At 48.5% G+C, this 18906-nt stretch overlaps 1 pseudogene across 1 annotated transcript; it reads right to left on the bottom strand.

The window, feature by feature from the left end:
- Positions 1–16840: 16840 nt before the first annotated feature.
- LOC307062496 (phosphoethanolamine/phosphocholine phosphatase-like) lies at positions 16841–18390 on the bottom strand (annotated as a pseudogene). The gene is made up of 2 exons: positions 17659–18390; positions 16841–16858 (listed from the first exon to the last, which is right to left on the bottom strand). The product of its transcript is annotated as a phosphoethanolamine/phosphocholine phosphatase-like (transcript).
- Between the last annotated feature and the right edge of the window lie 516 nt (positions 18391–18906).

Here is an 18906-nt window from a genome sequence, read left to right as displayed (position 1 = left end):
AGGACTTCCAGAAAGGCTCTGCTGCCCTACTACCCAGATTGGGCAATGGAGAAATGCTGCCTCCTAGTGGCCGTTTCACACAACAGCAGCTTTAAACCCACTGCTAATGGTCACTTAACTATTCACCAGTCTTGCAGTTCTGTAATGACACCTGTCCACCAAAATAATCCTGGGGTCGAAAATTGAATAAGAAATTGAAAAGAGGGCAACCTTCTTAGAGGACAATTTGAAAAGGTTTATTGTATGCATACTTTTTTCTCCTTTTTTTAAAAACACAAACAAAAAAAGCTTGGAAAAATAATGAGTTTTAGGAATTTATAAAGACATGCAAACCCATATTACAAAAACCTATCAGCTCACAGCAGTTAGAATGGCCATTAACAAAATGCTGCAAGCAATAAATGCTGAAGCGATTGTGGAGAAGTGCGTACCCTCCGTTCTAAGGGGGACGTGGTAAGAGCCACTAATGAAAACACAATGGAGGTGCTTTGAAAAGGGAAACATTGCGCTACCAGGCAATCAATCATACCCACTGCTGGACCTGTCACCTGAGAAAATGAGAATCAAAACCTCACAGACTGGCAATTCTGCACTCCAGCAATACTTACCATAGCCAACACTTGGAAGCAACGAAAATGTCCATCAACAGAGGAGTGCACCAAGAAGCAGTGGTCCATGTACACAATGGAATATTACTCCAATAAAAAGTATAATTTAAATTTAAAATGAAATATAAGTAAGGAGACAGAAGCAATTGGGGGTTTATCCAGGCACATTTCTCTCTAATTTATAACCGAGGAACACCAGTGGCAGGAAGGTCTGTTTCCCTAGTACCAGCGTGGGGAACGTAGAAAGGCTGCCACACTCTGGCCGTTACCTGCAAAAGCAGCTTAAAACCTGTGCTAATGGTCACTTCATGTGAACAAGTACTGCATGGCTGTAAATGAGACCTGCCCACAAAATGCCTTGAGGGAGGTAATGGCCAATAAATGTCAAAATGTGACACATACTTTAAGAAAACACTTTGAACAGCTAAGCTGTAATCACAGTTTGAAAAATAAAATGGACATGCCTTAAAGCTTAATTTCAACGGATTATGAGACACACGCAAATTCAGCTACAAAGAGGTTTCAGCTGGTACACCTCAGAATAACCATCAGCAAGAAACCTATAAACAATAAATGCTGAAGTGTTTGTGGAGAAATGCATAACCTCAACTTTCAGTTGGACGTACCCTTGAAAGATCCACTAATGAGAACAGAATGGAGATGCCTTTAAAAGGTACACATTGAGCTACAATATCATTCAGCAGGCCCATTCCTGGACCTATAACCAAAGAAGACAGAATTGGAAAGGCACAGGAAGGCAAATGTGCACTGCACAGTATTACAATAGCCAAGATATGGAAGTAACCAAAAAGTCCAGCAACAGATGAGTGGACAAAGAGGAACTGGTACAAGTACAGACAAAATATTAGCCAAGGAACAAAAAAGGACACATTGCCCTGTGCAGCACCGTAGATGATTCTAGATGTAATCACACAACCTGGAGTAAGTCAGAAAGAGAAAGACACATATCGTATGAAATCACTTATAGGTGTTACCTAAAAATCGATACCAGTGAAGATATTCCCACAGAGAAGGGCTATCAGAGATTCATTAAACAAATTTATGGTTCACCAATGGAAAGGTGTGAGGATTGGATACATTAGGATATTGGGGTTAACAGACGTATACAAACACAGGTGAAATATATAATCACCAAAGACCTACGGAATACCAAGAGATGACTATTCAACATTGTCATAACGTACATGGTATAAGGATCCCAGGAAAAATAGACATATGTTTATGTGTAAAAGAACCACATCTTGCACACCTAGAACAAGCCAAACCCTGTAATCAAACTTGCTATGATAAAAAATGAAAAATAAAAACAACGAACAAGAAGTAGTGAGACATATACTTAAGGGGCTTTTTCCTGGCACATTCCATTCTAAGTTATAACCTAGAACACGACTTCCATTGAGGCTCTGTTGCCCTAGTAACAAGATTTGGTAAAGGAGAACTGCTGCCACCTTGTGGCCGTTTCACACAACAGCAGCTTTAATCCCAGCGCTAATGGTCAGTTGATATTCAAAATAATTGCAGGCCTGTAAATGACACCTGCCCTGAAAACAAATCCTGGGGTCATATATCGACCAAAAAATTCAAAAGACGTCCACATTTCAAAACGACAGTTTCAAGAGGCATAATTTATGCACATTTGGCTTCTGTTTCTTTTCCTGTCTTTTTTTGTTAAAAAAATGGGAACGGAAAAAGGCTGAACATCAGGAATTAATAAAGCCATGCAAGTCCAGTGTACGAAAACGTTCACCTCACAGCCGTCAGAATGATTATCAGCAAAAAAGGTCTAAAAGAATAAATGCTGAAGGGGTTTTAGAGAACTGTGTACCCTTTAGTTGCTGGTGGGATGAAACCTGGTAACAGCCAGTAGTGAGACCAGATTGGAGGTGTGTTTAGGGGTAAAAATGGAGCTACCATGTGGTCTTGTAGGCCCACTAATGGGCCTATCACATGAGTAGACCAGAATCAAAAAGACACAGGCTGGCAATCCTGCACTGCAGCAACATGTACCATCCCAAGACCTGGAAGAAACCAAAATGTCCATCAACAGAAAAATGCACCAAGAAGAAGTCGTCCATGTACACAATGGAATATTAGCCATGAAAAAGCATGGAACAGTGCCGTTGGCACCACCATAGAAGGATCTACAGATAATCACCCAACTTGAAGTAAGAAAGAAACTGAAAGACAGACATCCTATGACATCACTTACAGGTGTTACCTAAAAATTGATACCCACGAAATAATTTCCAAGAGAAGGACACACATAGGTTCAGAAAACCAAATTATGTTTAACCAAATGGAAAGGTGTAAGGAATGTATGAATTAGGATATGGGGGTTAACAGACATGTACTAATACATATGAAATATATAATCACACAATACCTATGGAATACGAAGAGAGGTCTACTCAACAGTCTATGATAACATACACGGGAAAGGATCCAAAGAGGAACAGACAGATACATTGATAGGATGAACCAGAGACTGTACACCTAGGAGAATCTACATTTTTATCAAATTTGCTCTGATAATTAATAAAAATTAAATTTAAAAAACAAACAATAATTTAGGAGACATAAACTCTTCAGGCTTTTCGCTGGCACATTCCACTCTAATTTGCAGCTTACTAACATGATTTCCAGGAAAGCTCTGTTGCCCAAAAACCCAGAGTTGGAAATGTAGAAATGCTGCCGCCTTGTGGCTATTTCCCACAAGAGCAACTTTAAACCCACAGCTAATGGTCACTTAACATTCACAAGGACTCAGGGCTGTAAAGGACACCTGCCCTAAACAATTGTGCCGAGGTAGGGAATGGCCAAAAAAATTCAAAACTGGCAAATTTTCAAGGAGATAGTATGGAGGGGTAAGTTTTACTCATTTTCAAAAAAGAGGCAAATGGATAAAAGCTCAACATCAGGAATTATTAGACTCATGCAAGTCTAACCTCCAAAAATTTTCAACTCACATATGTCAACTACCATCAGCAAAAAGTCTACAAGCAATAAATGCTGAAGGGGTTTTAGAGAACTCTGTACCCTCTAGCTTCTGGTGAGATGTAAAGTGGTAACAGCAAATAATGAGAACAGAAAGGAGCTGCGTTTAAACGTAAAAATTGAGCCACCATTCCATTCAGCAGGCCCACTGCTGAGCCTCTCACCTGAGAAGTCCAGAGTCGAGAAGGCACAGGCTTCAACAGCTGCACTACAGGAATTTTCACAATAACCAAGACATGGAGGTAACCAAAATGTCCGTCACCAGATGAGTGGAAAAAGAAGGAGTGGTCCATGTACAAAATGGAATATTCGCCATGGAAAACAATGAAACACTGCTCTTTGAGGCACCATAGTTGATCCTGGAGATAATCACAGAACATGAGGTAAGTCAGAAAGCAAAAGACATATCCTATGATACCACTTATAGGCGTTATCTAACAACTGACACAAATGAACATATTTCCACAGAGAAAGACACTCACAGACTTAGAAAACAAACTATGCTTATCTAAAAGGAATGGTGGGGTGAATGGAGAAATTAAGATTAGGGTTACCATACATGTACAAATAAATACCTATTAAATACATATATTAAAAAGACCGACCATATAGCAAGGGAGGTCTATGGAACACTCTGCAATAATTTACATGTGAATTGGCTCTGTACAGGAAAAAAAAAAATATATATATATATATATATATATATATATAAAATGCACAAATGAACCAGATTGTGTACACCTAGGACAAACAATATTCTAATCATTACCCTGATTAAAAAACTGAAACAACGAACAAGAATTAACGTAAGATAAACTTATGGGGGTTTCTCCTGGCACATTCCATTTTAATTTACAACCTAGGCACAGGACTTCCAGAAAGGCTCTGCTGCCCTAGTAACCAGATTTGGGAATGGAAAAATGCTGCCGCCTTGTGGCCGTTTCCCATGACAGCAGCTTTAAACCCAGTGCTAATGGTCACTAAATATTCACACTCATTACAGGCCTGTGAATGACACCTGCCCTAAAAAACAATCCTGGGGTCGAAAATTGACCAAAAAATTCAATTTTGACGGCAACCTTTCAAGAAGACAATTTCAGGTGGTTAATTGTACTCTCCGTTTTTTTTTCACTTTTTAACAGAAATTTTAAAAGGTGTGGACATATGGTAGTATATATAAGTCCATGCCACTCTCTCACTTTGTCCCAGCTTACCCTTCCCCCTACCCGTGTCCTTAACCATATGTAAAACAGATAGCTAGTGGGAAGCATCCACGTAGCACAGGGAGATCAGCTCGGTGCTTTGTGACCACCTAGAGTGTTGGGATAGGGAGGGTGGGAGGGAGGGAGATGCAAGAGGGAGGAGATATGGGGATATATGTATATGTACAGTGATTCACTTTGTTATAAAGCAGAAACTAACACACCATTGTAAAGCAATTATACTGCAATAAAGATGTTAAAAAAAAGGTGTGGACAAATGCTGAACATTAGGAATAATTAAAGACATGCAAACCCAAATTACAAAAATCCTATCGGCTCACACCAGTCAGAATGGCCATCAGCAAAAATTCTGCAAACAATAAATGGTGAAGGGGTTGTGGAGAAATGCCTACCCTTGGTTCAACGTGGGACATGGTAAGAGCCAGTAAGGAAAACACAAAGGAGGTGCCTTGAAAAGGTAAATACTGAGCTACCATTCAATCAAGCAAACCCACTGCTGGGCCTATCGCCTGAGAGGATGAGAATCAAAAAGACACAGGCTGGGCTTCACTGGAGGCACAGTGGTTGACAGTCCACCGGCGATGCAGGGGACACGGGTTCATGCCCCGTTTCAGGAAAATCCCACATGCCGCAGAGTGGCTGGTCCCGTGAGCTATGGCTGCTGGGCCTGTGTGTCCGGAGCCTGTGCTCTGCAATGGGAGCGGCCACGGCAGAGAGATGCCCACGTACCGCAAAAAAAAAAAAAAAAAATAAGACACGGGCTGGCAATCTTGCACTCCAACAATATTCACCATAGCCAACACTTGCAAGCTACGAAAATGTCCATCAACAGAGGAATGCAGAAAGAAGAAGTGGTCCATGTACACAATGGAATATGACTCCAATAAAAAAATATAAATTCAATTTGGAAAACAAACATAAGTAAGGAGACATCAGCTTTTGGGGGTTTATCCGGGCACATTCCACTCTAATTTATAACCGAGGAACACCACTGCCAGGAAGATCTTTTTCCCTAGTTACCAGATTGGCAAAAGCAGAAATGCTGCTGCCCTCTGGCCTTGACCTGCAACAGCATCTTTAAAACCTGTGCTAAGGGTCACTTCATATGCACCAGTACTGGAGGGCTGTAAATGAAACCTGCCCTCAAAATGTCTTGAGGGAGGTAATGGCCAAAATATTTCTAAATATCACACATACTTCACGAAAACAATTTGAAGAGGTAAGCTGTACTCACAGTTTGAAGAATAAAAGGACATGCCAGAAAGCTCAATTTCAAGGGATTATGAGACGCATGCAAATCCAACCACAAACAGGTATCAGAACACACTAGTCAGAATAAACATCAGCAAAAATCTACAAACAATAAATGCTGAAGGTGTTGTGGAGAAGTGCATACCCTCAACTTTAAGTGGGACGTAACCTGGTAAGAGCCACTAATGAGAACAGAATGGAGGTGCCTTTACAAGGTAAACATTTTGCTACCATATGATTCAGCAGGCCCACCCCTGGGCCTATAACCTAAGAAGACAGAATTGGAAAGACACAGGCAGGCATATGTGCATTGCCGCAGCATTACAATAGCCAAGGCATGGAAGCAACCAAAAAGTCCTTCAACAGATGAGTGGAAAAAGACTAACTGGTACATGTACAGACGGAATATTAGCCAAGGAAAAAAAGGACACAATGCCATTTGCAGCACCGTAGATGAGTCTAGAGGTAATCACACAACATGCAGTAAATCAGAAAGGGAAATACACATATCGTATGATATCACTTATAGGTGTTACCTATAAATTGATACCAGTGAAGATATCTCCACAGAGTAGGGCAATCACAGATTCATTAAACAAACTTACGTTTCACCAATGGAAATTTGTGTGGATTGGATACATTAGGATATTGGGGTTAACAGACGTATACAAACACAGGTGAAATATATAATCACCAAAGACCTACAGAATACCAAGAGAAGACTACTCAACATTCTGTCGTAACATACATGGGAAACGATCCCAGGAAGAATACACATATGTTTATGTGTACAAGAACGACATCTTGCACACCTAGAACAAGCCAAATATTGAAATCAAACTTGCTGTGATAAAAAATAAAAACTATATTAAAAAAACGAACAAGAAGTTGTGAGACAAACTTAAGGAGCTTTCTCCTGGGATATTCCATTCTAAATTACAACCTAGAACACGACTTCCATTGAGGCTCTGTTGCCCTAGTAAACAGATTTTGTAAAGGAGAACTGCTGCCACCTTGTGGCCGTTTCACACAACAGCAGCTTTAATCCCAGTGCTAATGGTCAGTTGATATTCAAAATAAGTGCAGGCCTGTAAATCACACCTGCACTGAAAACAAATCCTGGGGTCGTATATCGAACAAAAAATTCAAAAGACGTCCACATTTCAAAACGACAGTTTCAAGAGGCATATTTTACGCACATTTGTGTTCTGTTTCTTTTTCTTTCTTTTTTTGTTAAAAAAACAGGAATGGAAAAAGGCTGAACATAAGGAATTAATAAAGCCATGCAAATCCAGTGTACAAAAACTTTCACCTCACAGCCTTCAGGATGATCATCAGCAAAAAAAAAAGTCTACAAAGAATAAATGCTGAAGGGGTTTTAGAGAACTGTGTACCCTTTAGCTGCTGGTGGGATGTAACCTGGTAACAGCCAGTAGTGAGAACAGAATGGAGGTGCGTTTACGGGTAAAAATGGAGCTACCATGTGATCTGGTAGGCCCACTAATGGGCCTATCACATGAGTAGACCAGAGTCAAAAAGACACAGGCTGGCAATCCTGCACTGCAGCAACATGTACCATAGCCAAGACCTGGAAGAAACCAAAATGTCCATCAACAGAAAAATGCACCAAGAAGTCGTCCATGTACACAATGGAATATTAGCCATGAAAAAGCATGGAACAGTGCCGTTGGCACCACCACAGAAGGATCTACAGATAATCACCCAACTTGAAGTAAGAAAGAAACCGAAAGACATCCTATGACATCACTTATAGGTGTTACCTAAAAATTGATACCGATGAAATAATTTCCAAGAGAAGGACACACATAGATTCAGAAAACCAAATTATGTTTAACCAAATGGAAAGGTGTAACGAATATATGAATTAGGATATGGGGGTTAACAGACATGTACTAATACATATGAAATATATAATCACACAATACCTATGGAATACGAAGAGAGGTCTACTCAACACTCTATAATATACACGGGAAAGGATCCAAAGAGGAATAGACAGATACATTGATAGGATGAATCAGAAACTGTACACCTAGGAGAATCTACATTTTTATCAAATTTGCTCTGATAATTAATAAAAATTAAATTTAAAAAGCAAACAATTTAGGATATGTATGCTCTTGGGGCTTTTCGCTGGCACATTCCACTCTAATTTGCTGCTTACTAACACAATTTCCAGGAAAGCTCTGTTGCCCAAAAACCCAGAGTTGGAAATGTAGAAATGCTGCCGCCTTGTGGCCGTTTCCCACAAGAGCGGCTTTAAACCCACAGCTAATGGTCACTTAACATTCAGAAGGACTCAGGGCTGTAAAGGACACCTGCCCTAAACAACTGTGCGGAGGTAGGGAATGGCCAAAAAAATTCAAAACTGCAAATTTTTCAAGAAAATAATATGAAGAGGTTAATTTGGCTCACTCTCTTTTAAAAAAAGCAAAATGGATAAAAGCTCAACCTCGGTAATTATTAGACTCATGCAAATCTAATCTACAAAAAGGTTTCAACTCACACCAGTCAACTGGCCATCAGCAAAAAGACTACAAACAATAAATATTGAAGGGGTTTTAGAGAACACTGTACCCTCTAGCTTCTGGTGAGATGTAAAGTGGTAACAGCCAATAATGAGAACAGAAGGGAGCTACAATTAAAATAAAAATTGAGGTACCATTCAATCCAGCAGTCACACCACTGGGCCTCTCACCTGAGACCTGAATCGAGAAGACCCGGGCTGCAAAATCTGCACTGCAGCCTTATTCACAATAGCCAAGACAGTGAAGCAACCAAAAGGTCCATCAACAGATGAACAGATAAAGAAGAAGTGGTCTATTTATACAACAGAATATTAGCCATGGAAAACAATGAAACACTGCTATTTGAGGCACCATAGATGAGCTTGGAGATAATCACAGAACATGAGGTAAGTCAGAAAGCAAAAACCTATATCCTATGATATCACTTATAGGTGTTAACTAATAACTAACACAAATGAACATATTTCCACAGAGAAAAACACTCACAGACTTAGAAGTATGCTTATCTAAAAGGATAGGTGGGGTGAATGGAAAAATTAAGATTAGGGTTACCATACGTGTACAAATACCTATTAAATACATATATCAAAAGACCGACCATATAGCAAGTGAGGTCTATGGAACTGTGGAGACGTCCCAATCACCTGACTGCCCTCCGACCTGCCGTGAATTGGAGACTGAGACCAGGCACGCCTCTCTCCTTCTCCATTCACTCAGGGACAGACTGGGGGTCATGGGAACCTCAGAATAGAAACCAGATTCTAAGACACCCCTGGGGTGTCTCCTAGCCAATTTTACAGCCCTCGGTTTCTCCCAGGTTCTCCGTTGCCGACGGCTTATTTTCTATTCCACTGTGGCTAGGCCACAATATCCTCTAGACAATCCAAATGGCCTCCTGAAGGGACTTTCAATTTTAACATCCTCCGTGATCTAGATAATTACTGCCGCAGGATGGGCAAATGATCCGAGGTCCCCTATGTTCAGGCCTTCTGGTATTTACGCTCCCGCCCCTCCCTCTGCGTCGATTGTTCCACTTCCCAGATCTTTCTTGCCAAACAGACATCTCCTACATCCAAGCCCCTAATTTCCTTTGACGATGACCCCTCTCCACTAGCCGACCCACCCGAATCTCTCGCCTCTCCCCCCTCCAGAGCTCCTCTCCAGCCTCCACCCAACCCTGAAGCGGTCCCTCCTCATCCCGCAGCCGCTCCGGCCCATCCAACCGCTCCTCCGCCTCCCTCAACGGTTTCTCCTCCCTCGCCCCTTGCTTTGCCAATTAGTGCACATACACTCTCTCACGACTCCCAAGATCCAAATCTCCTCTGCCCTCTGAGGGAGGTAGAAGGAGCGGAAGGATTAGTTAGAGTTCATGTTCCCTTTTCCCTCCAAGTTCTCTCTCAAATAGAAACGCGATTAGGCTCCTTTTCGGCCGACTCTTCCCGCTACATCAAATAATTTCGCTACCTCTCTCAAGCTTACGATCTAACCTGGTATGATATCTCTGTGATCCTATCTTCTACTCTGACCCCTGATGAGAGGGAAAGAATTCAAACTGCTGCCCGAAACCATGCAGATCAGGTTCACCTTACCGACAACTCCATGCCTGTCGGAGTGACTGCTGTACCTGGTACCAATCCAGGCTGGACTTATCAGGATGGCCAAGATAGCCGTCATAAACACGACCTCATGATCCAGTGCCTCCTGGCTGGCATGCAGGCTGCTGCTCATAAGGTAGTCCATTTTGAAAAACTAAAAGAGATAATCCAAGAACCTAAGGAAAATCCAGCTATCTTTCTCAATCGCCTTACAGCGGCCTTAACTTTCTACACCCAGCTGGATCCCGACACCCTGGCAGGGGCAGCGGTCCTAGCCACCCATTTTATCACCCAATCAGCCCCGGACATCCGAAAGAAATTAAAACGGGCAGAAGACGGCTCTCAAACCCCTATTCGAGATCTGGTAAAGATGGCCTTTAAAGTCTACAATGGCCGTGAGGATTTGGCAGGATCCAGCTGACAGGCTCGGATGCACCAGAAGGTGGCCCTCCAAACCCAAGCTCTTGTAGCCGCCCTAAGGCCGGCCATCTCCCATGTATCACAGCATCCATGGGGTCCGCAAAAGGCAACCCCGCCGGGGGCCTGCTTCAAATGCAGAAAAGAAGGCCACTGGGCTCGCCAATGTCCCAATCCCCGACCTCCTTCTAAGCCCTGTCCCAGCTGCGGGTTAACGGGCCACTGGAAGAGCGACTGCCCTACGACTGGCCCTCCCTCAGCGTCTCCACGCAGGGGGTGGGCCGACCCAACGGCATTACCACTCGAACTGCTGGGATTGGCTGACGACTGACGGCGCCCGGACTCGAAGACCCCCATCACCATCGCCAAGCCCAGGGTAACGCTACAGGTAGCGGATAAGTCCATTTCATTTCTGGTGGACACGGGGGCTGCCTATGCGGTCCTGCCTACTTATTCCGAGCCAGTTTCTCCTTCCCAGGTCTCGGTCATGCGTATTGATGGCAAACCATCCTTCCCACTCCAGACCAGTCGACTCCCATGTCATATCGAAGGACTCCCTTTTACTCATTCCTTCTTAGTCATACCATCCTGCCCAGTTCCCTTGCTAGGCCGAGATGTCCTTTTCCACTTAGGGGCCTCCCTCCAGCCGGATAGACTAAGGTGCCCTCCTCCCAACTCCTGCTTCCTCTTCTCGGCCTGTCTCTAGAACCCTCCCCCTCCTATCCCCCTCTTCCAATCACACGGAACCCAATCAATCCCCAAGTCTGGGATACTTCTAAGCCCATGATAGCAACACACCATTCCCCCGTCCTCATCCGCCTAAAGGACCCCTCCAAATTTCCATCAAGGCCCCAATTTCCCATCTCTGAGACTCACCTTAGGGGCCTACAACCTATTATCACCAGACTCCTAAGCCAGGGACTCCTTATCCCCACTGACTCTCCCTGAAACACCCCCATCCTGCCTGTCCACAAGGCCTCTGGGGATTATCGCCTAGTCCAGGACCTCCTACTAATCAATGGAGCCATAATCCCTCTCCACCCAGTAGTACCAAACCCATACACCTTGATCTCCCATATCCCCCCATCCACAACCCAGTTTACGGTTCTGGATCTCAAAGATGCCTTTTTCACGATCCCCCTACATCCCGACTCCTATTTCCTCTTCGCCTTTACCTGGACGGATCCGGATACTCATACTTCCAGTCAGCTCACCTGGACAGTTCTTCCCCAGGGCTTCCGCGACAATCCTCACCTCTTCGGTCAGGCGCTGGCACGGGACCTCACTTCCTGCTCCCGAACCCCCAGCACACTCCTTCAATATGTACATGACCTCCTCCTTTGTAGCCCATCTCTCAGCCTCTCAAGACAACGTTCTGCAGATCTCCTCAATTACCTTGGCTCTCGCGGTTATCGGGTCTCCCCAGCCAAGGCTCAGTTATCTGTATCTTCTGGAACCTACCTGGGGCTCCACCTTACTCCCACCACAAAAGGTCTAACAGCCGATCGCACCCGGATTATCCGTGAACTCCAGCCTCCGGAAACAGCGGAACAAATTCTCTCTTTTTTGGGCCTTATAGGATTTTTCCAACACTGGATCCCTAACTTTGCTCTCCTCGCTAAACCCTTATATCTAGCCGCTAAGGAAACCCCTCAAGGACCCCTCACCTCTCCTTCTGCCGTTCAACAGGCCTTTCTCACCCTCCGTAACGCTCTGATATCTTCTCCTCCCCTTTCTCTGCCCAACCCAAACCGACCTTTTTGTGGATGAACGGGCCGGAATAGCCACTAGACTCCTTGCCCAGCCTGTAGGGCCTTCCTACCGCCCCGTGGCTTACCTCTCCAAACAGCTAGACCCAACCATTCAGGGATGGCAACCATGCCTTCGGGCCCTAGTAGCAGCAGCCGAACTGACCAAACACTACAGATACTCAACCACACAGGAATAGGTAACATCTCCGACTGCTTTCTATGTGCCTCGCTTGGCCGTCCACCCTTGGCTGCTGTCCCACTCGACCAGCCCTTCAATTCTACTTCCTACACATCCCCAAACCCACCTTTTTCCCCGTTAAAAGTCCCCATATTCCTTGATTCAAAAAAATCTCACTATCTGTTACGGCAGCCGCCCAAATCTACCTGATACTGGGTTTCTTTGCAACACATCCCTCACGGTAAACACATCAATTGAAGCACCACCAGGCATGTTTTTGTGGTGCAATGGTTCCCTCACAAAAGAGATCAATTCTTCCTCCCCCTTCCCATGTATCCCCGTTACTCTCGTCCCACAACTCACACTGTATAGCCAAGACGAATTTTCCTCGTTAATCACGCCGCCCTTTACCCGACAGAAAAGAGCTATCTTTCTTCCTCTGGTCGCAGGCATCTCTCTCGCCTCCTCCCTGGTCGCTGCAGGCCTCGGGGGGCGGGGGGGAGCTCTCACACATAGTGTTTCAACATCCCGCGACTTAGAACATAAACTCCAGCTAGCCATTGAAGGCTCCGCCGCCTCCATCTCCTCTCTCCAGGGCCAAATCACCTCCATAGCCCGAGTCGCTCTCCAGAATCGACGAGCCCTGGATCTCCTGACGGCCGACAAAGGAGGTACCTGCCTCTTCCTACAGGAGGAATGCTGCTGTAAACGCCCTCCATCGCTTAAGAGAAGAACTCCAACGCAAACACCAACAGTCCGCCTCCCCAATTCCCGATTGGTGGCGATCCACCCTCTATACCTGGCTAACACCAATCTGAGGCCCCTTAATTCTCATGTGTATCTTGCTCATGTTTGCCCCCCGTTTTCTTAGGTTCCTTCACCGGCGCATGGAGGAAGTCTCTCGGGTGGCCCCAAACCAAATGTTCCTCGGTCCTGACACCTTGCTTCCTACAGAAACCCCCACTGGTCTCCCCTAAGCCTCGGACCTCTGGTCGCCCGACTCCCCTTTCGACGCCCCCATTCAGCATGAAGTAGCCAGAGATCAGAACGCCGCCCCATTACACCAAAGATGTCGGGATGTAAGGCCAACTGGCCCGAGGCAGGGGAACGCAATCAGATTCACAGGTTGCATCAGACCGAAACTCTCCGGACCACCCAGTTCCAGGAACTGACCTGGAGACATTCCGGACCACCCAGTTCCAGGAACTGACCTGGGGGCTTTCCACCCGGCCCAGCCTTCCCGCCTTTCGAGGGACGGGACTAGCGGTCCCAAGACTGATGGAACCGGCACCAGATAGTGCCACGACACCCGAAGAGACCACCAGCTAAGGAATTCCCTGCGCCCTCCCAGACTCACCACACCCCTTTCCCTTCTTCCCCTATAAAATCTCGCCCAACCCTCGCCCGGGGGCGACTTCTCTGGCCCCTTTCTCTCGGACCAGTGAACCTCGCCCGGGAGTGCCCCCTAATAAAGCTCACTTGAAGCTTTCCTCTGTTTCGCGATGCCATTTGTTAAGATCCGACCTTACACTTACACATCAAGAATGGCTATGAGCTGAATTTCTGCAAAACAAGACTATCCCGTGCAAAGAACAACCCAGTAGAGCTTTGTATCCCATCAGCTACAGGAAGAGAATGGCTGCCGGCTACTGAAAGCCAGCAGCATTTACAACTTAACTCCCATGGCCTCTGCAGTGGTACGTCTGAGTTTTCTGTTTCTGCCCCTGTACCAAACAGCTCTGGTGTAATTCCTCGTTCCTTCCTCCACCCACCCCCACCAACCCCTGTCCCCTTACCTGCGGTCCGCAGCCCTCCGCTCCGCGCTCGGATGCCGCTGGGGTGCCAGGGACCCACGGGACGGGTCGTTCCCAGCCGCCGGGCGCTGGCTCCCTAGACCCCCGACAGCTCGCGTGGCGCCGACGGCGAGGAGCCCCGAGGACGCCCCGCGCCAGGTGCGCTCTGGCCGGGACGCCCACTTCCAGGACACTCTCTTCCGGGAGAGGCGCGCAGACCGCCGCCGCGCTCAGGTGACCCGCAGCCAATGCCGAGCAAGACCCGCCCCAGCGGCGCCACATCCGCGCGGCGCAGCACAGTCACGGCGCTCCAGGCACGGGCGCCGGAACGCCCACTTCCGGGACACGCTCCTCCGGGAGAGGCGCGCAGACCGCCGCCGCGCTCAGGTGACCCGCAGCCAATGCCGAGCAAAACCCGCCCCGCCGGCGCCGTGTCCGCGCGGCGCAGCACGATCTCGGCGCTCCAGGCACGGGCGCCGGGGGGCGGGCGTCTCCTCTCCTGAGAGGCAGCTAGCGATGCCCCGGGGCGCGGGCCCCTGCGGCGCGGAGACCGCTCCAGGCTGGACTCACCGACACCAACGCCACCAGGAGGAGCGCTTGGCGGGACTCGGCAAACAACCCAATGTTTTAAATGGAAAAAGGGCTTCAAAAGACCCTTCTCCAGATAAGACATACAAATGGTCAGCAAGCACATGAAGAGATGTTAATCGTCATTAGTCGTGATGAAATGCAAGTTAACACCACAACGCCGACCCCTCCACACACTAGAAGGCCTACAATCAAGAAAGCTAAAAATAACAAATGTTGGCAAAAATTTAGAGAAACTGATACAGAATTTTCCATAGGGTAAATGAATAACTTCCGGAGGTGGATGCTGAGAATATTTGTACAACAACGTGAATGTAGTTAATGCCATAGAACTGTATGCTCAAAATGATTTAAATGGTAAATGTTATATTATGTGGGGGGTTTTAACATAATTTAGCCCCTGCTTTATACCAGACCCCAGAGTCGAAGCTTCTCATCCATTTTCTCACTTTTACTTAACTTCCTAGGATCTTCACACTCCAATTTAACAGACGAAGCTGAGCCTGAGAGGTTAAACTAAGTGACTTGCCCAAGGCTCACTCGGCCAAGTCTACACTGTTCAATGTTGCTGTATTTACTGAGCACCTACTAGAGCACCTGAGCAATACCTCCAGCACCTGCCAGAGACATTGTGGGAAGACCAGAATGAACGGGGGCTGAAAGCAGATTACAAAACATGGGTAGATCCTGGGGCCCTGCTCTCAAACACTGAAGTTTCTTGGAGTGGAGGGGATGGCTTGTGTCACACTTGTGGAGCCTTTTATTCCACCCCACCGCACCCCCACAGAGGAGGGAAGCAGCTGGCCTGATACTGAATATTAGCTCAGCTGGGAGGAGTCCTGGGGCTTTGAAGAAGGCATCTCCTGCCCCACTCCCCACATTGCCCCCCAGAGTCCAGTATGTGGGCACAAGCATCCCTGTGGCGGGGCAGGAGGCACGTCGCATGGCACCCCTCTCCTCCCGCCCTGCAGTAATGACACTGTACCCATACACCCGCCAGAAGGACAATGAACTCTCCTTCTCTGAGGGCACCATTATCTGCATCACCCGCCGCTACTCCGATGGCTGCTGTGAGGGCATCGGCTCAGAGGGGTCTGGATTCTTCCCCGGGAACTATGTGCAGCCCAGCTGCTGACAACCTGGGATCTCTGGGATGCTGACCCAAGCACCGCCTTGAGTGAGCCTCTTGAGTCCCACACCAAAGCCTGCTCCAGTCAAGACTGGACCAGCCCGGCACGCCTCCTGGGCTGTGAGCTGTGTCTCTTCCTTTCCCCCATTGCAGTGGGAAGGCGTCCGGGTAAAGACAGAGGAGGCACCCAGAGGCCTGCTGGAGACAGGAAAGTACTGGAAGCCAAAGAGTTTGGTGACCTTACCCACAGGGGACCCTTACGCCATGCAAGACAGGGTCTCCAGCTGCAAGTGCCAACTTTGAATAAAATTCTGATGACCTCCTGATGATTGCCCTGCAGGGCTAGCGGGCCGAGGGACTGAAAGGCAACCCACTTGTAAGGCTCCCACTAGTTGAGCCTCCTCTGCCTGCCCTAAGCAGCAGTATCTCCCATCTCCTCGGTGCTCACTGAGCCCTCCACACTAGACCCCTGTGCCCCTCTGCGAAAGTGGGCCGCACCCTGCTCTTTTGCCTGTTGCCTGCTTTGTTGTGTATTCAGTCTTGGTTCCCCAAGCTGGGCACTCCTCCAAGAGTGGGGACCGGCTCCCTCACTTAGGTGGGGCTCTCTGAGAGCAGAGATCACCTCGCCCTCATCCCCCAGACGGCAGCGTGAGACACCTCGCTCACCTCCGCCCCTTCACCTCCTTCACAGCTCTGAAACTCCAAAGGAGGGAGGTGGGCCTTGGGTTTCCACTGGCTCTGCTTTACAGCATCATGGCTTTCTGTTCCATACGGGAGGAGGGGGACTCAAAAGGGCCCAGTCAGTGGGGCGACTTTGGTTAACTCCCTGGTTTCTTGCTGCATAGACGAGGCTGGGGTGCAAGGAGACATCTTCGGGCTCTGTGAGGTCCCTGGCTGGCCAGACCCGAGCCCCGGGACAGTGTGCTACCTCTTTCCAGCAACAGGAGGTGACCGTTCCCTCTAGCTTTTTATCCTGTGGGGATGCTGACAGGGTGGGGGGAGGGAGGCAAGGAGTGTAGTGTAGGGTCACAGTAGGTAAAGCAAGATCTAGGCCTGGGACCGTCGGCAAGGAGCGCCACCTCTCTCTGTGGGGAGTCCAGTGCGGGGGAGGTCGGGGTGGTGCATTTCGGGGCCTGGGTCCTCTGGACAGAAGACTGGAGGAGGGAGGCCATGCAGCCCAAGGCAACAGTTAACCACAACGCGGCGGGACATGTTCCTTCTCGACCCTGACAGGGAACCCCGTCCTCCCAACTGAGAGGACAAGGTTTGTGGAAACACTGCTGCCTGCTCAGATATGCGCGCCACGCTGCTGCGGCCAGACTCCAGAATTCGCTTGCAGTGGAACTGGGGAAGGCAGCTGAGCTCGGTTAACTGCACAGATGGGGACAGCTCCCAACTCCTTCCTCCAGTCCCCAAATGGACCAACCGGGGATTCCGGGAAATCCTGGAGGGATATACCAAAACGAAAGGGAAAGGGAGTAATACAACTAGCTCCTTCCCGACCCCCACCGCCCCACCCCCTCCCCGCCCGGGTGGCCCCTGCAGGCCACGTCCTCAGCACCTGATGCAGGTGTAGGCGCACTTCGGTGGAGGTTTCCCAGGGCACCACCCTGGCGCGGAAGGAGCTGGGCTCGGCCTTCTGCGCCTCCTGCATAAGGCGGTGCATAGGGTAGTGGCGGCGCGGGAAGGCCACGTCGCCGCCTGCCAGCAGCCCCGTGGGGCAGAAGTCGTTGGCACCGTCGCTCACGTACAAAAGGCTCGAAGGGCACGCCGTCGTGGGCCTGCTCGCGCAGATAGTCGCTGAGCACCTTGTGCTGGCACATGTTGGCGGGGCAGCGAGCGCAGCTGTGCGTGTGGAAGGGCCGCAGCGCCAGCAGCCCCCAAGGGTCGGGCCCCAACGGGTTGCTGAAGATGTGGCGGAACAGGCCGTGGTGGCCGGCGGCGCGCAGCGCACTCTCCACGCCAAAGGTGTTGGCGTCTGAGATGAGAATAACCTCAAAGCAGGCGCCCTGCTTGGCCACAAACTGCAGCAGGTCGCCCGCGCCGGGCGACAGGGGGATGGCCTCGTAGATGGCGCGCAAGTCCCGCGGCCGCACGCCCTGCTCGCCCAGGTACTGGAAGACGCGCTGCATGTACTCGTTGTAGAAGCCCTCGCGCTAGGTGGCACGCAGGCTCTCAGGCAGCCGCTGGCCCGCCGCGGCAAGCGCACGACGGAGTCGTCGCTGTTTTCGTCCACGATAGTCTCGTCCAAGTCGAAGGTCAGGAGGAAGTGTGGCGCGCCGGGCGCAGCCATCCCGCTCTCCTCTACCAGCTTTGTCCGGAGCGACCAAATCCTTTTGTGGTCACCAAAGAGTCCCTCAGAGGAAAGCGGGACAGGACCTCTGAGCTCCTCCTGCAGGGTGGGGAGCGGCGGCTGCGGAGGTCTGTCCCGGCTGAGTCTGGAGTGTCAAGAGTGGGGAGAGGGCCGAGCTGAGGTATTTGGGCGGAGGATGGAGCAAGGGGTGCTCACGGGAATTGGAGGGGACGCTGCGTCTTATCGTTCCCGGATTTCTGGGCTCCGGCTCTCACGAGTCCTTCCAGTCCAGAGGGTCCATGAATGCTGTGCATCTGGGCCGTTCCCTCCACTTGCCCCCCATCCCCATGTTATGTATTTTTAACCACAATTAAAAAAATGAATGAAACACTGATAATATGTTACAACGTGGATAAACATTGAAAACATTCTAAGTCAAAGAAGTCATACTGGACCCGGAGGAAGATGGCGGAAGAGTAAGACACGGAGATCACCTTCCTCCCCACAGATACATCA

This window comes from Hyperoodon ampullatus (genome assembly GCF_949752795.1).
Source record: "Hyperoodon ampullatus genome assembly, chromosome: 13".
Classification (NCBI taxonomy): Eukaryota; Metazoa; Chordata; class Mammalia; order Artiodactyla; family Ziphiidae; genus Hyperoodon; species Hyperoodon ampullatus.
Note: the sequence above shows the minus strand (reverse complement) of the source record. Positions and strands in the feature narration are given on the sequence as shown.